The following is a 7,356-nucleotide window of genomic DNA, read 5'->3' on the forward strand; positions in this document are numbered from 1 at the left end:
CAAAATCCTGCAAATGACAGCAGTAGTTAATTGATTAAGTTGATTAACATAAATTAATAAGAATCAGTATAACAATGAAATCCAGATTTAGATTGCTGAAAACAAACTAATCTTGAACTTGGATACTCCAATCCAGATTTAGAATTGCTGATTTGGGCTTTTATTCACTTTTAGCCCGCGGCAGAAACTGTTTACCTTCGTCAATTATTTTGAGAGCGGCTATATAATATCGTTTCCCCAAATTATAATTGAAGCAGTCCAGATTTAGATTGCTGAAAGCAAAAATCCCAAAACCAGTCCAGGGCTGATGGTTCGTCCAATTCTAAAGCCCAATTGGGACAAGACAAGTTTGAAATCCACATTTAAACTTTCATGGTTGAAGGAAGATTACCGCCTTTGAGCAACATTCCAAGGCTCAATTAACAACTGTATCGTATAAATCCATAAATTCTCTATGATAAAGCATAGTGTAAATCTTATACGACTTTATCATATAAATTTCTAAATACCACAAGCTCCTTTCTAATCAAACATTAGCCCAAGTTTTTAAATAAATGGGCTAAACTTGTAAAAGAAATTGAGTTGCCGGAAAAAACTTTATGACCAAAATTTAGGGGGGAAATGAGAAATAATCAGATTTACAACTGGTGATTGAAAAATAGCAACAATTTCAAAGTAATCAAAATTTAGCCACTTTTTTCATGTAAAGATAAAATCTGAATAAAAACACCCTTAAAATCCGAAAAAATGTCAGCATAATATGCTGGAATACGAATTTTTTACATATGAGATTCTCGCATAATGTGGTGGAATTTCATAATGTGCTCGAGTTCCAACCTAATATATTGAAAGTTTATACGCATGAGCTCCATAATCCATTGTATTATACTGGAACTTTCCATGTACCTGTTCCAACATAATATGCTGGAACGCAGAAGCTTCAACTTTCTTTATTTCAACAAAATAATGGCTATTTTTAATGACTTTGCAAACGCCGACGATATTCTAATTATCAATTCGAAAACTGACTAGCACGTGCTATTTTCATAAAATTTTAGACCAGTGGGATCAAGTTGTTAGGAACCGGTAGCCGTAAATTTTTCATTCTAAAATTGAACTACCTATAAAAAGGATTATGACCAAAATTAAGACCACTAGGTTCTAATGTCAGGAACTAGGGGTGTAAATAGGCCAGATTGGTTCGGATTTTTCAATCACCAAATCAAACCAACGGTGTCGGGTTTTTAAATTTATAAACCAAACCAAACCAATAAAGTCGGATTTTTTAATCTCAGATTTTCTCGGGTATTTCGATTTTTTTCGGGTTTTTATGTTTTTTCCCGATAAAGTCTTAATAGCACAAAATATGTAACTTGTACTCCAAATATTTATTTTAGTCCTAATAGGATACAACTATATAATGTATTTTCCAATAAAATAAAATAATAATAATAATATGAGATGAGTCATAATATTGTACTAAAATATTCAATAACATAGATAATAAAATCGCACAAAGAAAATATTATTAATTAATATACCATAATAAAAATTAACATAACCTAAAAATACTATATAGGTCGTGCTAAAATAAGTACAACTAATAAGTACTATTAATTACACAACTAAGCATAAAAAAAGAAGATAAATTAGGTTATACATTTTCATTATAAATCAATGCAAAACTAAAAAAATAGATATCTAATACTATTGTCATTCATAGTGTTGAATTGAATTTTCTTTATTAGCATTAGTATTGATTTGAACTTTATTTGACTTACTACCTTTATGGGCTATAAAATTTATTGAATCATTCAAGAATGTTATGTCCAAATTTAAATAATCTTTTAAAGATAAAACTGTGAACAAATTTAAGAAATAATTATAAATTATATTACAATAAATATTTATATGCATAAAATATTTTTTAAAATTGTATAAATATAATGTCGGGTTGGTTTGGTATTGATTTGACTTTTTTTAGTTAAAACCAAACCAAATCAATTATGGTCGGATTTTTTCCAACACCAAACCAAATCAAACCAAACCACAATCGAATTTTTTTTCTCGGTTTGACTCGAATTATCTGGTTGATACGATTTATCGGTTTCCTTTTTACATGCCAGCTCTTAATTTGTTCGTTCTCCCAATTGTAAAATGCTTAAGCTGTATCTAAAAGCATTTTAAAACAAGGATAAAATAGAAAGAGTGGCATCTTAAAAGGTTATTTTAGAAACTAAGCCTTTAAAAATATTAGAAAAAGATTTGGCACATATTTGTTTTTTTCATTTAGTTAATTTAAAAAAGTAATGAAGGTTACCGTAAGGCGAAATTCAAATTTGGGAACGAAATGGAACTATGAGTTCTTGCCAACTAAGCTGTCCTCTTAAGGATACGCATAATAATTAATTAAGGGATTAATTATATCTGAATTTCTAAATTTTTGCAGTAAAGTCAATAAATTAGATATGGAGAACAACAGCTTTCTGTTTGTCAGTATCGTGCTATAAGTAGGTTACCAATTAATGATACTTATAATTTCATACCCAAATTAACACGTTCTCCACGCATTAAATCTGGCTATCAAAAATCGCAAGAAAGCAGTAAAAAGAAGAAGAAATACTTAAATGCTATCAAATGATCATGGATAAGATATCTTTACTCTTAATTAGAAATTTTAAGTTCGAGTTTTTGAAATTAGAGAACTCTTCACTTTTTAGAGGACTCACGCAATGACGAAAACAGAAACTTCACTAAAGATGTTCAAGATTTAATATTCATAAATAAAAAGTAATTTTTAATTTGTGTAAGTATAATTTTTTTTATATATAATATTATTTTTTTACTAAAAATATTTAGCTGACCACCCTTCATTATATATATGGCTACGCCACTAAGTTCACGCACTGATAATCTGAATTAATCGGATAAACAAACAAAACTTGAGTTCCGAAACATTTACTTTTAATAAAACAAAGCATTAAGAGAGTTGTGTGCGAGATTAGTTTTTGACGTCGTACATGATGTGCAAATTAGCTTGTCGTATTACGATATACAATAATATAGTGCAAAGCATTAACAAGGCACGATTTATTAGTTCCAGATATCTTAAATTATTGTGCATTTGTAAAATATTATACCGTAGAACATTAATAAAAGATATTCATATACGGAAAAGGTACCGACACTATGCTTGCATCCATAATTAATTATCTTTTAGACAAAATGCCTCCATTTAGCACTTGGAGTCACTATTTTTTTTCTTTCCTAAAAATCACATATTTTTCTTCTGCTAGTTTAATATTAAAAAATCATAAACCACGGAACACTAGCTAACAAGATATATATATATATATATATATACACACACACACACACATAAAATACGGTATTGTTTACCTTCAAAATCGGATAGCAATTGAATTTGTAAGTGGTTTTAAGGATACATGAATTAACTTTACACAAAACGATGAATTAGATTACAATTGAAATAAATAATGATAAAGTAAATGCAAACCACACGAATTAAACAGTCTCAGCCTTGGAAGGTTAATCACCCTTGAGTCGGGCGTACTTCGATCGATATCAAGACACAGAGGAATAAGAAATTAAAGAGAATAATAATATATTGCTTTGGAATGCATGTTACAATGTGTTCAATGAATTATCATACTCCCCTTTATATAGTAGAGGAGTCCTACTACAGGTACAATTCTATAAAAGGTAAAAATCTCTTGATTTGCTGATTGCCGGTTCTTTACTGATATGCGTCGAGATTCCCGCCGCAACATCTGCCCGGATACGGATATTTCGGTTGGTTATACTAACAATGTTTCTTAGAGCTCGTTCGGGGCTAGGATCGACTTCGGAATCTCGGACTCAATGTTCTCGAAAGCAGGTGTCCTGACCCCAGGTTCTAGCCCGGTGTGACTCAAGGCCGATCTTCAGTCTTGCATTGTCATGTTCCGAGCCTGTCCTTTCATGTCGTAGGCGAACTCGATCTCAACCGTATACATATAGTCCCTTCATTTTTCGGAGAGTAGACGACGAGAAACGACATGAGCTTCCGATTCTTTCTTCGACAACACACGACAGAAACGACAAAACAGTCGAAACGTCTCGTCAGTCAAGTCTTAATGGCATTACATGTTTGTCAATTCTTGGTCGGCCACTCCTGGATGCGAACCATCGTTGAAAAACTATAAATACCTCCCTCATTTGCTCATTCAAACTTTACATTCAATCTTTTTGCCCTCGTACCTTAGCAATCTTAATATTTTTAGGCACTTATGTTTCGGTTATTTGAGATCTTTTTATAAGAACTTATGTTCCGTCTTCATCCTAATCCATCAAGTGTACTCTTTTTAACTTCCCATTTTTCCTCTTTTTTCCTTCATTTTCAAAGAAATGGTGAATGCTTCAAAAACCGTTCCCCAAAATGAAACTCCTTCTACCTTGCGGCCGGCTACAGAAGAGACCATTTTGCGTACTGCTGTCGAGGAACCAATACCAGAACCTCCTCTGAAAATGTTCATCCCGGGAGGATGCCCGGTCAATGTTGATTTTAAGGCCAAAAAGCCCTCCTCCGTACCAGGCCGATGCGAGGAGGTCTCGAGGTACATCTGCCCGATCACCGAGGATATTCTCTCCGAAATCAAAAAGGATTGTAACTGGGTTGACAAACATGTGGTGGTTCCCGAACCTGACGAAGCCATCACCACCCACGTCGAGGGATTTTTAAGTATTTATACTTATCCCTTCACGCTGGGCCCCTTGGACCTGGTTATCATCGACTTTTGCAAAAGATACGAGGTAACCCTCGGTCAAATTCACCCTTCTTTCCGGAGGATCATAATCCGCCTCCGTTTCTTTGTAAGCAAGATCGAAGGGTGCCCTTTCACTATCGACCACCTTATGCATTTATACAGTCCCCGACTCTACCAGGGGGATTGATCAAGCTCGCCCGTCGGGCCAGTAAAGCCTCGTTCTCGAGTATCGATGAAAATAAGGATCGAGGTTGGCTAGGCCATTTCGTCCGAGTGAGGACCTCGGACTTGATCCCAGCCGAGCACATGTCGTTCCCTGAGAAGTGGAACATGTCACGTAAGTATAATTTTGCTTCCAAAATTTAATTTATCATTTTTTCCTTCCTTCTTATCGGTGTTCTGTGGTGGTGCAGTTGTTACTCGGGTCCTGAATGCAGTTTCTCGACTCATGGAGTAGGTCGAGGCATCACATTACAAAGGCCTTATTTCGTACGTTCATGGCACGAGCTTTCGAAGGGTCGATGGGAGGCCCGTTCGCACGGTAAGATTTCTTTTATGAGTAATATTTGGTTTCCCTTATGCATCATTAAGTCCTCAATTATTTTATTTCCCTTTGCAAGTTTATCCAAGGATGTCAAAATGAGGCCCCCATCCAGTAGCGATGATTTACCCACCGAGTCCCCTGCTCTGAGACAGGGTGAAGAGAAGAAAAGAAAAAGGGCTCCAAATTCTCCGAGCTTGGAGAAGAAGAAGCCAAGGAGAAGGCTGGTGCGTAAATTCAAAGAAAGCACCAGCGCTCGAGCACTATCTTTGGATTCTCTCAATCGGCTGAGGGATGAATCTGAAGAAGAACAAGAAGAGGAAGCCTTCAATCTGGTGGCCCGAGTGTCGTCACGACTCGAAGGGCAAGGGGCATCCAAACCAGAGAGAGATGAGGTCAATCTGCCTCAAGTTAGGGAGGCCGACGAGGAGGCCGTGGCTGAAGCTTCTCAGGATGTCGACGCCCTAAAAGTAGCACACAATATGATCGACATCACCTAGTCGCCTTCGTTCACTGAGTCCATGTACAACGAGGCTCAGACGGTGAAGGAACGTCCCAACAAGGGGGTCCTCAGGGCGGACGACCCCTTCCGCGACTTTTTGATGGTGTGGATTCTACCGGTCCTTCCGTCTTTGAGAATAAGCGGGCCTTCTTCAAGGCCGAATCTGGTCAACCAGTTTCCAACTCCGAGTGTGGATCCCGGCCAGAAGCGGTCGATCGTCATCTCCGTTCCGGAGGATGCCCGGATACTTTTTGCCCCCGTACGGGTGGCCAACTATCTTCGACGCTTGATGACCGAGGAGGGCCAAGATAAGATGAATGAGGTAGTCGTGCCCTGCCTGTTCAATGAAGCACAATAGGCGTTAAACCGGGTAACTTCAAATATCTCTTAATGATTTCATTTCATACTTAGCCTAATTTGTGGATAATCTTAACATTTTTCTTTGTGTCCGCAGGCCTCAGTGCTTCATCATGATACCTTTATCCGATATCGAGACGAGCTAAACCAGCTTGAGGTCGAGGTCAAAGGGCTCACTGAGAAGAGAGATTCTTACAAATTTCTCAGCGAGCAGCGTGAGGGGGAGGCTAAGAGCCTCCGATCTGATTTGGAGGTGGCTCGAAAGGAGCATGCCGATTTGGTCGAGCAGGTTAAACTATTTGAGGTTAGTGACGATGATCTAGGCTTGGTGACTAACAGCCAGAATTCGCAGGTCCAACAAAAACTGATCGGATCGATCAACTGCGAGCTGAGATGGACGATGTCAAGACCGAGACCGATGAATGGAGAGGCAGGATGGACCGCTTGGCCTTGGAAAAGGAGACTGCTCGGGCGTAGTTGGCTTTGGCTGAGGCCCAGCTTCAAGCGGCAAAATAAAAGGCTGAGGTTCAGGTCAAAAGGGTTGGGGAGCTCCAATCTTAGCTAAGTATAGCCGTCTCCGATCGAGAAAATCATGCCAAGGAGCTAGAAACGGCCAAGTCAGTGGTTGTTGTTGTTAAAGCCGATGCCGATGAAATAGTGGCCCAATATAAGGCCTATGCCGAGGCGGCCCAAGTCCGTACGAAAGATATCGTCGAGCATGCAAAGCGGCAATCCCGAAGGGAGGCCCTCGAAGAGATTCATGCTCGGGGGTTTCGACTTGTCGGCCAAAATCGAGAGTGATAAGGGGCTCGAAGCTGAGGCCAAGAGGTTGGCTTATCCCGAGAAGACTCCAAGGGTTCGAGCGGATTTGAGGATGGAGGAGACTCCGAAGACCCTGGCAACGAGGCGGGCTACGGTGAAGACCAGGTCGTTTAAGTGTCTTGCACATTTTTTGTACTTTTGTTAAGGTCGTTTGGCCTTTGTAAAGACTTTACGTATATATAATATAAAGCTTGTTTTCCCTTCAGCAATCTCTGAGTTTTGTTGTGTACTTTGCTTTATTATTTATATTTGCAAAGATCGACATGCCTTAGCATGAGATAGTTAGGTCATCTTTGGAGATTCGAATAGACCTTGCCGTTGACATTATTTTGTTTAAGGCATCAGGAGGGTTTGGTATGACATGAAAC

The sequence above is a fragment of the Nicotiana tomentosiformis genome, chromosome 7 (genome assembly GCF_000390325.3).
Source record: "Nicotiana tomentosiformis chromosome 7, ASM39032v3, whole genome shotgun sequence".
NCBI lineage: Eukaryota > Viridiplantae > Streptophyta > Magnoliopsida > Solanales > Solanaceae > Nicotiana > Nicotiana tomentosiformis.